The sequence below is a fragment of the Paramormyrops kingsleyae genome, chromosome 5 (genome assembly GCF_048594095.1).
Source record: "Paramormyrops kingsleyae isolate MSU_618 chromosome 5, PKINGS_0.4, whole genome shotgun sequence".
NCBI classification, from domain to species: Eukaryota; Metazoa; Chordata; class Actinopteri; order Osteoglossiformes; family Mormyridae; genus Paramormyrops; species Paramormyrops kingsleyae.
The window spans coordinates 16,138,734-16,156,983 of NC_132801.1; the positions used below are offsets into that span (position 1 = coordinate 16,138,734).

General features: G+C 42.2%; 2 long non-coding RNA genes across 2 annotated transcripts; both read left to right on the forward strand.

Moving 5' to 3' along the window:
• Positions 1–4,229: 4,229 nt before the first annotated feature.
• On the forward strand, positions 4,230–4,950 carry LOC140590868 (uncharacterized). Its single transcript, XR_011991741.1, has 3 exons — positions 4,230–4,368; positions 4,498–4,613; positions 4,721–4,950. It is a non-coding gene; the product is annotated as an uncharacterized lncRNA (long non-coding RNA).
• Positions 4,951–15,434: 10,484 nt separating this feature from the next.
• Positions 15,435–16,155, forward strand: LOC140590869 (uncharacterized). The gene is made up of 3 exons (XR_011991742.1): positions 15,435–15,573; positions 15,703–15,818; positions 15,926–16,155. It is a non-coding gene; the product is annotated as an uncharacterized lncRNA (long non-coding RNA).
• The last annotated feature ends 2,095 nt before the right edge of the window (positions 16,156–18,250 follow it).

An 18,250-nucleotide genomic window follows, 5' to 3' on the forward strand; every position in this document is an offset into this window, starting at 1 on the left:
TAGTAGGTAGGCCATCCACAAATTTCCTCGCCTCGGCGACCGAGCGTAGCCACTTCCTGTCACCGTTGAGAAGGGTGATGCGGAGTCGTGCAGGGTACAACGAGGCAGGTTTGAGTCCGCGTTTATACAACTCGGCCATCACTTCTCTGTATTCTACGCGTTGACCCAAAACCTCCGGGCAATAGTCCTCCACGATGCGGATCTGCTGACCATGGTACTCGAGCTTCCCCCTCCGTCGGGCTTCTCGGATCAGAGTATCCTTTGTCTGATAGCGATGGAGGCGGATGATAACAGGCCGTGGTCTCCGTCCTGGATCCGGCTTTGCTACAGGTGACCGATGGGCTCTATCAATCTCCGGCGGGGTGGGTAGCGTACCATTTCCAAAAACGTCGCACAGTAGACCCGCAAAAAACTCTGTAGGACGCCCACCTTCGACAGACTCCGCCAGCCCCAAGATGCGCAGGTTTTGTCGTCTGCTTCGGCTCTCCAAATCGGTAACTTTGGCCAGTAGTTTAGTATTGCTGTCGCTGAGGCCGGAGCAAACATTCTCTAGTTCTTTAAAACGCTGGCTTAGATCCTCCGAGACAAGCTCCAGAGACCCGAGCCGTTGCCCATGGTCTTGCACTGCAGACCGAACTTCGTCGAGTTTAGTTTCCATTGAACTAAAAGACGTTCTGAACTCGGTCGCTAGCGTTTCTCTGTGCTGCTCTAAAAGCAAGGTGATGGCCGCCATATTTAAGCCAGGTGTCGCGTCCTCCTTTTCCCCCGCTTTGACGCGTTTTGAGGTCATTTAAGCGCAATTAAAAAACAAAAAACGAGAAAAAAAAAGAAGAAAAAAATGAAACCGAGCAAAATATAACACTTTAGTTATGGATTGAAAGATTGAGGAGTGGGGACTTTGAAAAAGTTAGCGGGAGCTCCTCTACCTTGTTCCTTTCACATCCCCCTATCGACCGAAAGTCCCCCCCTGTTTTAAATAAAGATCATCTTATACAAACCTTAAAAGGCACAAAAATAGTCATACCCACGTCCATGACATCACAAATGGTCAGATTAGTTCATGAAGGACATTTGGGTGTAGAAAAGTGCAAAAGACGTGCACGGGGTGTTATACTGGCCGGGCATGCACAAGGACATTGAAGCTTATGTACAACACTGTGAGACTTGCCAGCGCTACAGATATCGACGGCCAAAGGAGCCCATGAGGCCACAGGAAAAACCTCGAGATCCATGGAGAGAAGTAGGAATGGATCTTTTCCAATTGCCTGAATAAGGGCTACTGGTATATTCATTATAATTTTGTTATATAACTCCTTAGAACAAACAGTATCATATTTAGCATAAAAATCCTCCAGTCCAAGTATGTTACCATTTCGATCCATATGTACCACTGACTGAATACGTCTTGCCATCCAGTCATCAACACAGATCGAGCAGCGCCTCTCAGTCGGCTGCACAAACTGGAACCGCCTCCATGACGACAGAACTTTGCCCTTATTGGCTGAAGAGTTTAATTACACGAATGACGTTGGTATCCCAGGAAGTTCCGATGCTTTATCTGCTATTTCTCCCGAATATCACCTAAAGCAGTGAGAACTGGTTTTCAGTTAATTTACCTGGTAAAATAAAGTTTAAATAAATGACATAAATGCTCTAATAGTACACGTAAGTTACTGGTTTATTTATTGTTAGTTACTGCAGTGTTGCGCTGCTTTATTTGTTTCATCGTTATCTTCTGGCAGTGCTGCCATTGTAGTCAGCTCTCGCAGATTAGGAGTAGAAGTTGTCCGACTTGGCTGCAGTCAGTTTATACTCCACCCCTGCAGCCGCCGGCAGATCTCGCTCCACGTCACGTCAGCTGCAGACAGACCTAAGGCCAAGTCGAACGCACCCTTAGTTTCCACAGCCCGACTCCCAGCAAGGAGCTTCCCGCGTGGCTCGAGGGCTCCTTGCGGCAAACTGGTCACACAACACATTAACCAGAATATATTGAAGGCATGTTTACTTCGGAAGACAGAACAGAATAGGGCAGGATCGCACGTGTGCACACTGATTCAAGAAGACATTAGGACAAAACGCGCGTTTGTGCGAGAAGTGTATATAATCTGCGTTTGACTAAAATAAACTACTAATAAGCAAAGTGTGGCCCATCACTATTCTGTTCAGTTATTCATATAATTGGTCCAGCACTGTTAAAAGCTGACAGAGTACTAGAGTGAAGCCTACTCCAAATCTAGTACGTGTACTTCATTATACCAGCATAACAATTACAACACGTAGCCGAGATATATTGAAAGCAGGCATACCTGTTGGAGCCGTTCTATTACAAATTTCTTTATTTTTTCATAATCCTTCTCGAGATGGCGAGAAACACTCCGTGCTAAGACTCCTTCGATCTCAATGCAAGTCGCACCGATGAGAAGCAAGTCCTTCGCCACGTCGATGAATTCTTGTCCTTCTATAAAAACAAAAGGTCTCAAATCTTGCCTCCACATGCGAGCCATCGTGTTCCTGAGCCTGATCTTCACAATTTCTGGAACTTCTCGCTGCACTTCATTACCAAGCGATCTGCTGCTACAAGTGTGTCTCGACATGCTAATTGTCCCGGAGTCAGGTGCATATTTGACTATGACTTTGCACGTATTACAAGCAGCGTAGGGAGTTGGTACTCCATCGCACTCTACTCCATCTTACAAACGTCTTTAAAGTTGCGGACTTGCCCAACAGATCCTTAAAAGTCACGCAGGGATCATATATACTCCGACTTTACGTTGCAACGCCGTTTTCTCTGACTCCATGTTTTAAACTGACTGTCGCCGGCCGTTACCCACACGTCACGCGCTAATCAGGTGACCGCTTCCATTCGATCACCAATATTTATCATGATTTTTTTTTCTTCTCCTTTATGTCTCAGGCAGAGACCCATGTAATTGAGATTTGTATATTTATTTCATGGACATAAGGCAATAAAACGGACAGCTTCGCTATTTACTTAATTTTATGAATAATTTCAAAGTACAGTATAGGCTAGCTATTTCGAACAATTTTCAAATTACAGTGCTGTATAAATTAAATTACTGAACTGTGTATTATTCAAATAGGCTATATTAATACAATACAGTATCACTGTACATAAATATTCAATATTCAATTTTATTAACAGCGCATTTTCACGACGCTACGTTGCCTCAAAGGGCTTATTGTAGTTTCGCTGCTGCATCTCGGTGGCTTGTTTTTGGCAGCTTATCATAAGCTTTAATGAGCCTATATTTGTCACTGAGAGAAAATGACTGTCCTGTCATGTTTTCTGTGCACACCGCATTAGCTTCGGGTATCTATAGTCAGAAGCAGATGGGCTACCGCAAGGTAAAGTACTAGTAGGGCGATCAAAGTAAAGTAAAAAATAAAATAAAATACCAGTTTTAATTTGTTATCACGCTTAAAACAAACACTGTAAGCGGACTACTTGATTATTATACGCGAATTATTTAAACAGAATTTGTACAGTAATGATTTTGTCCCAATTGCTTTTTGAGCTATATATGCGACTGATCACTATATGCAGTTTCCACCGTATTTATAAATATATTATGATTCCCGGTTCCGCTGCTCCCCTTTGGATATTATTTGCTTCCCATCCCCAGTCTAGGGGAAGTAATGATTAATCTGCCGGCAACCCCCCTCACCCAAATCGTCAAATTTCACCTCATCGTCAGTCCGTGGCCGATTTTTGTCGCAGGGTTGTCTGGCCGGCACAGATTATCAGCATCGGTACAGGAAACCTTGTTATTGGATCGATTCGGACCGCAAAGAAAGTCATTGTGAGGATGGAAATGTTATTATGTTAAACTTCCCCTAGGCAAGCCATCGCTGTCACAACTAGGTATGTCATTGGCTGCATTTGCCACACGTGACGCTGTCCCGCTGAATTCCATTTCCATGGAGACGATTGTGACGAAGGCGTTCTAAGACTACGTAGGCAATAGCCACGTATAAATTCTGAGGCGCAGTTCCCGAGTCTCAGAACGACCTTTTGCAGCACCATAGCAAGACCCATTCAGTTCTCTCTCTTTAACAATCAATTAAGCATTAAAATGTGCAACCAAATGAAGGCAGTCTGGCGCGTGGAGGTATTTTTTAAAACTACTAATTTCAGCTTCACCGTACACAGAAGCAAATCAAGGTGCTTCATTGTTGAACCGGCGGCTGACATTGCCGACAAGAAGCTCAAGGAGTCTGTGGAGTCTTTGCGGAGAAACATCATTTTGTATTTTCTCCACCTGGACCGCAACCCACCTCATGGTCAGGAAATATGCACCCCTGCTGTCCCTGACGATTTCTGCAGTCCAGCTACAGCAGCCGAGACAGGTACTGTATCACCTGCGGATCGCACACCTTTCAACAGAGTGATTAGCATATGCCCATGGCCAAAGCTCAAGAAGAAGTTAAAGGAAGGTGGTACAAAGGCCTGTACTCATCCTGCATTATTGTTTTCAGGTGATGCAGACTGTGAGGGAGACGCCCAGGCCCCAAAAATTAGATTGGGCAGCAGACATAGGAGGGTCAGCACTTTTATCAAATCCCTCCTCAGGATACCCAAGATGCTCATCAAGGTACTGGGCTTAGTTTTAAGGAGTTAAAATGGTGCTGGATGCATTAGGAGTTATTATGCTTCAGGTAACACTAGTCTGATGGTTGGTGCTGGCTCTGTTCACCACAGAATTTCAAGAAATGGGTTCCATGTTCAACCTAAGAGTCTCCTACCACCAGACCAAGGGCAGCCCCAAATGAAGTCCTCCTGTCGCAGCCTTTTTGCAGCCTATGTTGTGCTGCTCTTCTGGGATATTAATATCCCCGTAACCCTGCGCAGGAAGAGGAACTGTGGCTGCCATGTGCTCAAATAAAATGCACTCTACTTAAAATGTGCATTCAATAAAATCTTGCACCCTACTGTATTGTTGTCTGGTTATATTTCTATACATCACGTAACTATAACTTTTGTCGCTGTTCTGTTAGCATCAGGACAGGTAAAATGTTGATCCCAAGCAGGATTTATCCTTTGCTTGTATTAATGGTTTTATCCATGGCCGCTTCATTTATTCCCAATGAATGCACTTCAAAGATCTGTGTTTTTTAAGGGTATCGCAGCAATTTCTTAAACTTTATCCAGTTCACACTCTTCTTTTCTCTCAAGTGCATGTGGAGAGTCTTCCCTAGCTAACTGCAATTAAAACGCTTCATACCAGAGTGAGTTGGTAGATAGGTTTGAAGTTATACACATTTGTATAATTCGTCGCACAGTGCTGTGCTTGCCACTGTTTCAGACTTTACACCCGAATCTCTATATCTGAAATATAAACATTAAATACACGCAAGATATGACAAAGGACATTTGACTGCTTGTTGTTTGATTGCTTCTCAGTGCATATTAAATATACAGGGAAGCCAACTGTAGAGGCTATGAAAGCAAACATACATCCATTCATCTTTAAATTCATGATTTTCCTCATGTATTTTTAATTCTTCTTGGTAGCCAGTGATAAATAATGTGTGTTGATCCACAGTATTAATGTGTTACATCACACTTTAAACTACTGGTGGTTTTTTAATAGACAGTTAAGTCCACGTAAACTAAACCAGATATGACTGCTTTAACAGTTACGTTTTACTTTCCTCTAATAAAAATGATTAAAATTACTTTGAGTTACGCCTATTTCTTCATTCTTTTTCAAAGCAACAAGGGGGCACTCAAAGAGCCGAATACTGCTCAGGAGCCTCGGGTTGGTCTAGGCCAGAGGGTGACTCGGGAGTGGATTTTCACTCTGGTACCATTCCCCTGCCACGAAAAATTCCTGTACCGTCCCGATCCCATGCAAAATAACGTTTAAAATCCTGTACCGCGCAATCCCAAAACGAATGATTCCTGTCCCATCTTGGTCCGATTTTTTTTTTGCCTGCTAAAAAAAATACTGTCCATGGATTCCTATGCTATTTCTAGTAATGGCCAACTACTAGGCTATATAGTTGGATGATCAGATGTATTGACGAGACACATACACCAGTGCTGCATAGTTGGAACCTTTACTTGAAGAAACTGCCATTACACACGTTACTATTAGCAGGCTTATAACCAAATGTCACACTGCCCACTAGTGGTGGAACTACACATAGCACATTACATATCAATACATCTCCCCTTTTGTTGTTTTAAATCAGGGGTGGCCAATCTTATCTGCAAAGGGCCGGTGTGTATGCAGGTTTTTTGTGATAACCTGTAGGTCTGCTGTTCAAACCCAGGTGTGAGGACTCTTCAGCCAATCAGTCCTCTAATTAGTAATCTAATTAGGGAGTTTCAGCGAAAACCCGCATACACATTGGCCCTTTGCGGATAACATTGGCCACCCCTGTTTTCTCAAAGATATTTTTATTGATTTTAAAACATGAAAAAGACACCAGCAACAAAACAAAAAGCACACACGTTATTTCAAAAGACCTCACTAAATATGACCTCACTAAATACGTCAATTCTGAAAGGGTTGCATGAAGAAATCAGATAACATTGCAGTAGAGTATTATAGGAAAAAATGATAATTTAGACATATTCAAAAAACAGTAATGATAACAAGGTCTGCAACTCTAAACCCAAAAACCTTACCACATAATAACCCCATCCTCTTGCCAGATTGATTAATTAAAAAGAACACGACGACAATATTGTTTCTGGAACCTTACTGGGTATTACTAATAGACGGAGTCTGAGACCGAAGACTTGAAAAATACTCCAGGAAGGGCCCCCATAACTTCTGAAATTCTTTGCTGGTATCACTAATCGAGTAGCGTATCTTTTCGAGGCTTAAACAGGACATAAGGTCCATCATCCATTGAGCATGGGTGGGTGGAGCAGCACCTTTCCATCTGAGTAAGACTGCACGTCTGGCTAGAAGGGAAGCAAAGGATAGTGTCCGGCGTTTCACCGGGGTCAGACATGTATCAGCATCACTGAGGCCAAAGAGCGCGATCAAAGGGTCGGGGTGTATAGGCTGTTTGAGGACTAAGGACAGGGTTTGAAATATCCCCCTCCAGTATTCTTCAAGACTAGGACACGACCAGTACATGTGAATAAGCGAAGCATCCTCATTTCCACATTTGTCACAGCGGGGATCCACATTCGGGTAAATACGCGATAGTTTGACTTTGGACATATGAACTCTGTGCACAATTTTAAACTGTAAAAGACAATGGCGGGCACATAAAGATGTTGAATTAACCAACTTAAATATTGAGTCCCAAGTGTCCTCACTCAATGACACGTTAAAATCCTGTTCCCAAGCAGTTTTGATTCTATTAATAGAAGGACATTTCATACCAGCCAGTTTGTCATAAATAACGGATATTAACCCTTTGCGCGTTGGTTGCAAAGTAAGAAACATATCAGCTGCATTCATAACTGGTGACTCAGGGAAAGTCCGAATTAGAGATTTGAGAAAGTGTCTAATCTGCAGATATCTAAAAAAATGAGTATTTGGGAGATCAAATTTATCAGAAAGTTGAGTAAAAGATGCGAAGCTATTGTTGAAAAACAAATCATTAAAACACACAATTCCCTTTCTATGCCAATCATAAAATACAGGGTCGGATAAAGAGGGCTGAAAAAGATGATTTGATAAAATTGGACTCAAAAGAGAAAAACCAGTTAAATTGAAGTGTTTTCTCATCTGAGCCCATACTCTCACAGTACGCCAGACAACCGGATTATCAATTGACTTGTTTCGGGCTAAAGGAAGTGAGGATCCAAGAAGTGCCAAAACAGAAGATTCTTTAGCTGAATTCAATTCCAATGACACCCAGGATGGACAATTATCTTTGTTTTGGGAATAGAACCAAAACACAATACAGCGTATATTAGCTGCCCAATAGTAATAACGGAAATTAGGCAAAGCCAGGCCCCCATAACGCCTAGATTTCTGGAGATGAGCTTTATTCAAACGGGGATGCCTTCCTCTCCATATATAAGAGGATATATCTGAATCTAAAGAAACAAAAAAAGATTTAGGAATAAAGGTAGGTATTGACTGGAACAGATACAAAAATTTAGGTAGTACGTTCATTTTAACGGAATTAATTCTCCCCACTAAAGATACAGAAAGAGGGGACCATTGTGTCAAGGACTGTTTTGTATGATTCAATAGCGTAAGAAAATTTTCTTTAAAAGAGCCATTTGTGCTTCCTTGTAACTGTTATACCCAGGTAAGTACATTGGTCCTGTGCCAATTTAAATGGGAAATTAGAATATTCAGAAATTGGTGCTCCATCCACAGGGAACAACTGACTTTTGTGCAAGTTCAATTTATATCCTGAAAAACTACCAAATTGAGTAAATATTGAAATCATGGAAGGCAGAGATATTCTCGGGTTTGACACATAAATCAACAAGTCGTCTGCGTACAGGGATACTTTATGCTCAACTCCTCTCCTCCAGATACCTGAAACATCCCCACAGCTTCGAAGTGCAATAGCAAGTGGCTCTATAGCCAGATCAAAAAGCAATGGACTTAAGGGGCACCCTTGACGTGTTCCCCGTTGAAGATTAAAGGGTTGTGACTGTTGTGAATTAGTAAGAACAGAAGCGTACGGGCACAGATATAATAGCTTTATCCAAGAGATAAATTTAGATCCAAAATTGAATTTTTCTAAAGTTGCAAATAAATATTCAAATGCCTTTTCTGCATCTAGACAGAGGATACATTCAGGAGTCTGACCGGAAGGGGAATATAATATATCAAATAAACGACGGATATTAAAATAGGAATAATGATTTTTTATAAAGCCGGTTTGATCCTCAGATATAGAGGGTATAATATTTTCCAGCCTGCGGGCTAAAACTTTGGCTAAAATTTTAACGTCAACATTTAACAAGGAAATTGGCCTATATGACGAACATTCAACAGGATCTTTACCTTTTTTTGGGACAAGGGTGATGCATGCCTCATTAAAAGATGAAGGCAGTTTACCACACATAAGGGAATCAGTCAAAACTAAACATAATTGAGGTGATAGCAGCGATGAAAATGCTTTAAAAAATTCAACAGGAAAACCGTCAGATCCTGGGGATTTACCAGACTGCAGAGAAGAAATGGCTGCCTCTATTTCCTCCTGTGAAATAGGTTCATCTAATCTCATCCTATTGTCAGAGGAAAGCATAGGAATATTCAAAGAGTTTAAAAAATTCTCCATCAGAGTACCATCTTGTGGAGCTTCAGAAGTATAGAGTTGAGAGTAGAAAGTCCGGAAAGTATCATTAATTTTAGAATAGTCAGAAGTGATGTTACCATTATCCAATCGAATTTTTGTGATATGCCGTTTTGCCTGGACACCTTTCAGCTGGTTGGCTAGCATCTTGCCCGATTTATCACTATGAATATAAAACGAACTCTTACTCCTCAAAAGCTGGCGTTCAATTGAATATGTCGAGAGGAGGCCAAATTTAGCCTGGAGCTCCACTCGTTTATCATACAGCTGAGGATTTTTGAACTTAGCATAAAGCTGATCTATTTCTTTAATTTGACTGGCCAACTCAAGCCGCTCTGCATGTGCCTTTTTCTTCAGGTTAACGGTATAAGAAATAATTTGTCCCATAAGGTAGGCTTTTAACGTATCCCATATTACCAGGGTGGAGATCCCAGGTGTAGAATTTGTTTGGTAAAAGAATATTATTTGCTCTGCCATGAATTTCAAAAAGTTCTTATCTGTCAGGAGAGTTGAGTTAAAACGCCAATGTCTCTTGTATTGGGAGACATCGGGAAAGGTCATGGATAACACAACAGGGGCATGATCAGATATTACTATGCCCCGGTAATCACAAGAGAGAACTAGTGAGATCAACTGACTATCAATTAGGAAATAATCAATCCTAGAATAAGTACGGTGGACCTGTGAGAAGAACGAGTACCCTCTATCATTAGGATGGAGAAAACGCCATACATCAGAGACACCATAATTAGATAAAAAGGACTGAATAAATGAAGCAGATTTACTAATTGTAACAGGGTTAGCAGAAGATCGATCTAGCACAGGATCCAGCCAACAGTTAAAATCACTGCCAAGTATGAGAGAGTATGAGCTCAGATCCGGTAGTAGAGAGAAAACACGCTCAAAAAAATCTACATTATCAGCATTGGGGGCATATACATTGGCCAGTATTACTTTGGTGTTATATAGTTTTCCTGAAACAAAAACATACCGACCATTGTCATCCGAGATTACATTATGTTTCTCAAAGGGAATGTTTTGGCTGATAAGAATTGAGACACCTCTAGCCTTAGCCTGAAAAGTAGAATGAAAATGTTGACCCCACCACCGGGACATAAGACGAGAGTTATCAGATCCTCGAATGTGTGTTTCTTGTAAAAAAGCAACTGCTGCTTTATACTGTTTGAGGTGTGAGAACACCTTCCTTCTTTTAACGGGGTGGTTTAAACCCTTGACATTTCAACTCACCAAGTTTAAATGACTACCCATTCTCCATCTTAAAAAAGCAGGTTAACATGTACATTGAAAGACAAGGTTCCAGATATGGATAACAAAATAGTCCTGACATAACCAAAACGATCTCCTGAGATTTGACTGGCACTAGAGGATGTCTCCCCCCCCCCCCCCCCCCGCACCCACTACCCACCCCCCTACCCATCAACAGGAAAGCTGCCAAAAAAACTAGCAGCAAGCTCACCAAGACACCTATTGTGTACCCTCACAAAGAAACTCTTCCTGTCTCACTCAAAAAATCTCCAGCTCCCAAATAAATTTTGGGTACTCAAATACACTCCAAGGTTAACTATGAACTTCTTGAAAAAACATATCCATAACAAAACCAACGCAAAATATATTACCAAGTTTACATACTGCTGAAAATTGGCAAAGTATATTAACAATGTACCAAAATAACAGAAATACAAACCATTAGGTTCAAGACTGCCTATAAGCGTCCTTGCACAATCCGAAAACAACAGGGAGAAAGAAAGAAAAAAAAAGTAAATAAATTCAGGCAAAGTACTCACGTAACTACCATGCGGATAAACGTGGTAGCTACCACAGCAATCTGAGCGAGTCCGCCATAGACATCCAAATTCTGTACCATAAAGGCAAACACGAAGAAGGTAGTAATATTCAGTTTAATACGATCCAAGCAGACGTTCACGAAGATTCCAACGTAGTAGGTAGGCCATCCACAAATTTCCTCGCCTCGGCGACCGAGCGTAGCCACTTCCTGTCACCGTTGAGAAGGGTGATGCGGAGTCGTGCAGGGTACAACGAGGCAGGTTTGAGTCCGCGTTTATACAACTCGGCCATCACTTCTCTGTATTCTACGCGTTGACCCAAAACCTCCGGGCAATAGTCCTCCACGATGCGGATCTGCTGACCATGGTACTCGAGCTTCCCCCTCCGTCGGGCTTCTCGGATCAGAGTATCCTTTGTCTGATAGCGATGGAGGCGGATGATAACAGGCCGTGGTCTCCGTCCTGGATCCGGCTTTGCTACAGGTGACCGATGGGCTCTATCAATCTCCGGCGGGGTGGGTAGCGTACCATTTCCAAAAACGTCGCACAGTAGACCCGCAAAAAACTCTGTAGGACGCCCACCTTCGACAGACTCCGCCAGCCCCAAGATGCGCAGGTTTTGTCGTCTGCTTCGGCTCTCCAAATCGGTAACTTTGGCCAGTAGTTTAGTATTGCTGTCGCTGAGGCCGGAGCAAACATTCTCTAGTTCTTTAAAACGCTGGCTTAGATCCTCCGAGACAAGCTCCAGAGACCCGAGCCGTTGCCCATGGTCTTGCACTGCAGACCGAACTTCGTCGAGTTTAGTTTCCATTGAACTAAAAGACGTTCTGAACTCGGTCGCTAGCGTTTCTCTGTGCTGCTCTAAAAGCAAGGTGATGGCCGCCATATTTAAGCCAGGTGTCGCGTCCTCCTTTTCCCCCGCTTTGACGCGTTTTGAGGTCATTTAAGCGCAATTAAAAAACAAAAAACGAGAAAAAAAAAGAAGAAAAAAATGAAACCGAGCAAAATATAACACTTTAGTTATGGATTGAAAGATTGAGGAGTGGGGACTTTGAAAAAGTTAGCGGGAGCTCCTCTACCTTGTTCCTTTCACATCCCCCTATCGACCGAAAGTCCCCCCGTTTTAAATAAAGATCATCTTATACAAACCTTAAAAGGCACAAAAATAGTCATACCCACGTCCATGACATCACAAATGGTCAGATTAGTTCATGAAGGACATTTGGGTGTAGAAAAGTGCAAAAGACGTGCACGGGGTGTTATACTGGCCGGGCATGCACAAGGACATTGAAGCTTATGTACAACACTGTGAGACTTGCCAGCGCTACAGATATCGACGGCCAAAGGAGCCCATGAGGCCACAGGAAAAACCCCGAGATCCATGGAGAGAAGTAGGAATGGATCTTTTCCAATTGCCTGAATAAGGGCTACTGGTATATTCATTATAATTTTGTTATATAACTCCTTAGAACAAACAGTATCATATTTAGCATAAAAATCCTCCAGTCCAAGTATGTTACCATTTCGATCCATATGTACCACTGACTGAATACGTCTTGCCATCCAGTCATCAACACAGATCGAGCAGCGCCTCTCAGTCGGCTGCACAAACTGGAACCGCCTCCATGACGACAGAACTTTGCCCTTATTGGCTGAAGAGTTTAATTACACGAATGACGTTGGTATCCCAGGAAGTTCCGATGCTTTATCTGCTATTTCTCCCGAATATCACCTAAAGCAGTGAGAACTGGTTTTCAGTTAATTTACCTGGTAAAATAAAGTTTAAATAAATGACATAAATGCTCTAATAGTACACGTAAGTTACTGGTTTATTTATTGTTAGTTACTGCAGTGTTGCGCTGCTTTATTTGTTTCATCGTTATCTTCTGGCAGTGCTGCCATTGTAGTCAGCTCTCGCAGATTAGGAGTAGAAGTTGTCCGACTTGGCTGCAGTCAGTTTATACTCCACCCCTGCAGCCGCCGGCAGATCTCGCTCCACGTCACGTCAGCTGCAGACAGACCTAAGGCCAAGTCGAACGCACCCTTAGTTTCCACAGCCCGACTCCCAGCAAGGAGCTTCCCGCGTGGCTCGAGGGCTCCTTGCGGCAAACTGGTCACACAACACATTAACCAGAATATATTGAAGGCATGTTTACTTCGGAAGACAGAACAGAATAGGGCAGGATCGCACGTGTGCACACTGATTCAAGAAGACATTAGGACAAAACGCGCGTTTGTGCGAGAAGTGTATATAATCTGCGTTTGACTAAAATAAACTACTAATAAGCAAAGTGTGGCCCATCACTATTCTGTTCAGTTATTCATATAATTGGTCCAGCACTGTTAAAAGCTGACAGAGTACTAGAGTGAAGCCTACTCCAAATCTAGTACGTGTACTTCATTATACCAGCATAACAATTACAACACGTAGCCGAGATATATTGAAAGCAGGCATACCTGTTGGAGCCGTTCTATTACAAATTTCTTTATTTTTTCATAATCCTTCTCGAGATGGCGAGAAACACTCCGTGCTAAGACTCCTTCGATCTCAATGCAAGTCGCACCGATGAGAAGCAAGTCCTTCGCCACGTCGATGAATTCTTGTCCTTCTATAAAAACAAAAGGTCTCAAATCTTGCCTCCACATGCGAGCCATCGTGTTCCTGAGCCTGATCTTCACAATTTCTGGAACTTCTCGCTGCACTTCATTACCAAGCGATCTGCTGCTACAAGTGTGTCTCGACATGCTAATTGTCCCGGAGTCAGGTGCATATTTGACTATGACTTTGCACGTATTACAAGCAGCGTAGGGAGTTGGTACTCCATCGCACTCTACTCCATCTTACAAACGTCTTTAAAGTTGCGGACTTGCCCAACAGATCCTTAAAAGTCACGCAGGGATCATATATACTCCGACTTTACGTTGCAACGCCGTTTTCTCTGACTCCATGTTTTAAACTGACTGTCGCCGGCCGTTACCCACACGTCACGCGCTAATCAGGTGACCGCTTCCATTCGATCACCAATATTTATCATGATTTTTTTTTCTTCTCCTTTATGTCTCAGGCAGAGACCCATGTAATTGAGATTTGTATATTTATTTCATGGACATAAGGCAATAAAACGGACAGCTTCGCTATTTACTTAATTTTATGAATAATTTCAAAGTACAGTATAGGCTAGCTATTTCGAACAATTTTCAAATTACAGTGCTGTATAAATTAAATTACTGAACTGTGTATTATTCAAATAGGCTATATTAATACAATACAGTATCACTGTACATAAATATTCAATATTCAATTTTATTAACAGCGCATTTTCACGACGCTACGTTGCCTCAAAGGGCTTATTGTAGTTTCGCTGCTGCATCTCGGTGGCTTGTTTTTGGCAGCTTATCATAAGCTTTAATGAGCCTATATTTGTCACTGAGAGAAAATGACTGTCCTGTCATGTTTTCTGTGCACACCGCATTAGCTTCGGGTATCTATAGTCAGAAGCAGATGGGCTACCGCAAGGTAAAGTACTAGTAGGGCGATCAAAGTAAAGTAAAAAATAAAATAAAATACCAGTTTTAATTTGTTATCACGCTTAAAACAAACACTGTAAGCGGACTACTTGATTATTATACGCGAATTATTTAAACAGAATTTGTACAGTAATGATTTTGTCCCAATTGCTTTTTGAGCTATATATGCGACTGATCACTATATGCAGTTTCCACCGTATTTATAAATATATTATGATTCCCGGTTCCGCTGCTCCCCTTTGGATATTATTTGCTTCCCATCCCCAGTCTAGGGGAAGTAATGATTAATCTGCCGGCAACCCCCCTCACCCAAATCGTCAAATTTCACCTCATCGTCAGTCCGTGGCCGATTTTTGTCGCAGGGTTGTCTGGCCGGCACAGATTATCAGCATCGGTACAGGAAACCTTGTTATTGGATCGATTCGGACCGCAAAGAAAGTCATTGTGAGGATGGAAATGTTATTATGTTAAACTTCCCCTAGGCAAGCCATCGCTGTCACAACTAGGTATGTCATTGGCTGCATTTGCCACACGTGACGCTGTCCCGCTGAATTCCATTTCCATGGAGACGATTGTGACGAAGGCGTTCTAAGACTACGTAGGCAATAGCCACGTATAAATTCTGAGGCGCAGTTCCCGAGTCTCAGAACGACCTTTTGCAGCACCATAGCAAGACCCATTCAGTTCTCTCTCTTTAACAATCAATTAAGCATTAAAATGTGCAACCAAATGAAGGCAGTCTGGCGCGTGGAGGTATTTTTTAAAACTACTAATTTCAGCTTCACCGTACACAGAAGCAAATCAAGGTGCTTCATTGTTGAACCGGCGGCTGACATTGCCGACAAGAAGCTCAAGGAGTCTGTGGAGTCTTTGCGGAGAAACATCATTTTGTATTTTCTCCACCTGGACCGCAACCCACCTCATGGTCAGGAAATATGCACCCCTGCTGTCCCTGACGATTTCTGCAGTCCAGCTACAGCAGCCGAGACAGGTACTGTATCACCTGCGGATCGCACACCTTTCAACAGAGTGATTAGCATATGCCCATGGCCAAAGCTCAAGAAGAAGTTAAAGGAAGGTGGTACAAAGGCCTGTACTCATCCTGCATTATTGTTTTCAGGTGATGCAGACTGTGAGGGAGACGCCCAGGCCCCAAAAATTAGATTGGGCAGCAGACATAGGAGGGTCAGCACTTTTATCAAATCCCTCCTCAGGATACCCAAGATGCTCATCAAGGTACTGGGCTTAGTTTTAAGGAGTTAAAATGGTGCTGGATGCATTAGGAGTTATTATGCTTCAGGTAACACTAGTCTGATGGTTGGTGCTGGCTCTGTTCACCACAGAATTTCAAGAAATGGGTTCCATGTTCAACCTAAGAGTCTCCTACCACCAGACCAAGGGCAGCCCCAAATGAAGTCCTCCTGTCGCAGCCTTTTTGCAGCCTATGTTGTGCTGCTCTTCTGGGATATTAATATCCCCGTAACCCTGCGCAGGAAGAGGAACTGTGGCTGCCATGTGCTCAAATAAAATGCACTCTACTTAAAATGTGCATTCAATAAAATCTTGCACCCTACTGTATTGTTGTCTGGTTATATTTCTATACATCACGTAACTATAACTTTTGTCGCTGTTCTGTTAGCATCAGGACAGGTAAAATGTTGATCCCAAGCAGGATTTATCCTTTGCTTGTATTAATGGTTTTATCCATGGCCGCTTCATTTATTCCCAATGAATGCACTTCAAAGATCTGTGTTTTTTAAGGGTATCGCAGCAATTTCTTAAACTTTATCCAGTTCACACTCTTCTTTTCTCTCAAGTGCATGTGGAGAGTCTTCCCTAGCTAACTGCAATTAAAACGCTTCATACCAGAGTGAGTTGGTAGATAGGTTTGAAGTTATACACATTTGTATAATTCGTCGCACAGTGCTGTGCTTGCCACTGTTTCAGACTTTACACCCGAATCTCTATATCTGAAATATAAACATTAAATACACGCAAGATATGACAAAGGACATTTGACTGCTTGTTGTTTGATTGCTTCTCAGTGCATATTAAATATACAGGGAAGCCAACTGTAGAGGCTATGAAAGCAAACATACATCCATTCATCTTTAAATTCATGATTTTCCTCATGTATTTTTAATTCTTCTTGGTAGCCAGTGATAAATAATGTGTGTTGATCCACAGTATTAATGTGTTACATCACACTTTAAACTACTGGTGGTTTTTTAATAGACAGTTAAGTCCACGTAAACTAAACCAGATATGACTGCTTTAACAGTTACGTTTTACTTTCCTCTAATAAAAATGATTAAAATTACTTTGAGTTACGCCTATTTCTTCATTCTTTTTCAAAGCAACAAGGGGGCACTCAAAGAGCCGAATACTGCTCAGGAGCCTCGGGTTGGTCTAGGCCAGAGGGTGACTCGGGAGTGGATTTTCACTCTGGTACCATTCCCCTGCCACGAAAAATTCCTGTACCGTCCCGATCCCATGCAAAATAACGTTTAAAATCCTGTACCGCGCAATCCCAAAACGAATGATTCCTGTCCCATCTTGGTCCGATTTTTTTTTTGCCTGCTAAAAAAAATACTGTCCATGGATTCCTATGCTATTTCTAGTAATGGCCAACTACTAGGCTATATAGTTGGATGATCAGATGTATTGACGAGACACATACACCAGTGCTGCATAGTTGGAACCTTTACTTGAAGAAACTGCCATTACACACGTTACTATTAGCAGGCTTATAACCAAATGTCACACTGCCCACTAGTGGTGGAACTACACATAGCACATTACATATCAATACATCTCCCCTTTTGTTGTTTTAAATCAGGGGTGGCCAATCTTATCTGCAAAGGGCCGGTGTGTATGCAGGTTTTTTGTGATAACCTGTAGGTCTGCTGTTCAAACCCAGGTGTGAGGACTCTTCAGCCAATCAGTCCTCTAATTAGTAATCTAATTAGGGAGTTTCAGCGAAAACCCGCATACACATTGGCCCTTTGCGGATAACATTGGCCACCCCTGTTTTCTCAAAGATATTTTTATTGATTTTAAAACATGAAAAAGACACCAGCAACAAAACAAAAAGCACACACGTTATTTCAAAAGACCTCACTAAATATGACCTCACTAAATACGTCAATTCTGAAAGGGTTGCATGAAGAAATCAGATAACATTGCAGTAGAGTATTATAGGAAAAAATGATAATTTAGACATATTCAAAAAACAGTAATGATAACAAGGTCTGCAACTCTAAACCCAAAAACCTTACCACATAATAACCCCATCCTCTTGCCAGATTGATTAATTAAAAAGAACACGACGACAATATTGTTTCTGGAACCTTACTGGGTATTACTAATAGACGGAGTCTGAGACCGAAGACTTGAAAAATACTCCAGGAAGGGCCCCCATAACTTCTGAAATTCTTTGCTGGTATCACTAATCGAGTAGCGTATCTTTTCGAGGCTTAAACAGGACATAAGGTCCATCATCCATTGAGCATGGGTGGGTGGAGCAGCACCTTTCCATCTGAGTAAGACTGCACGTCTGGCTAGAAGGGAAGCAAAGGATAGTGTCCGGCGTTTCACCGGGGTCAGACATGTATCAGCATCACTGAGGCCAAAGAGCGCGATCAAAGGGTCGGGGTGTATAGGCTGTT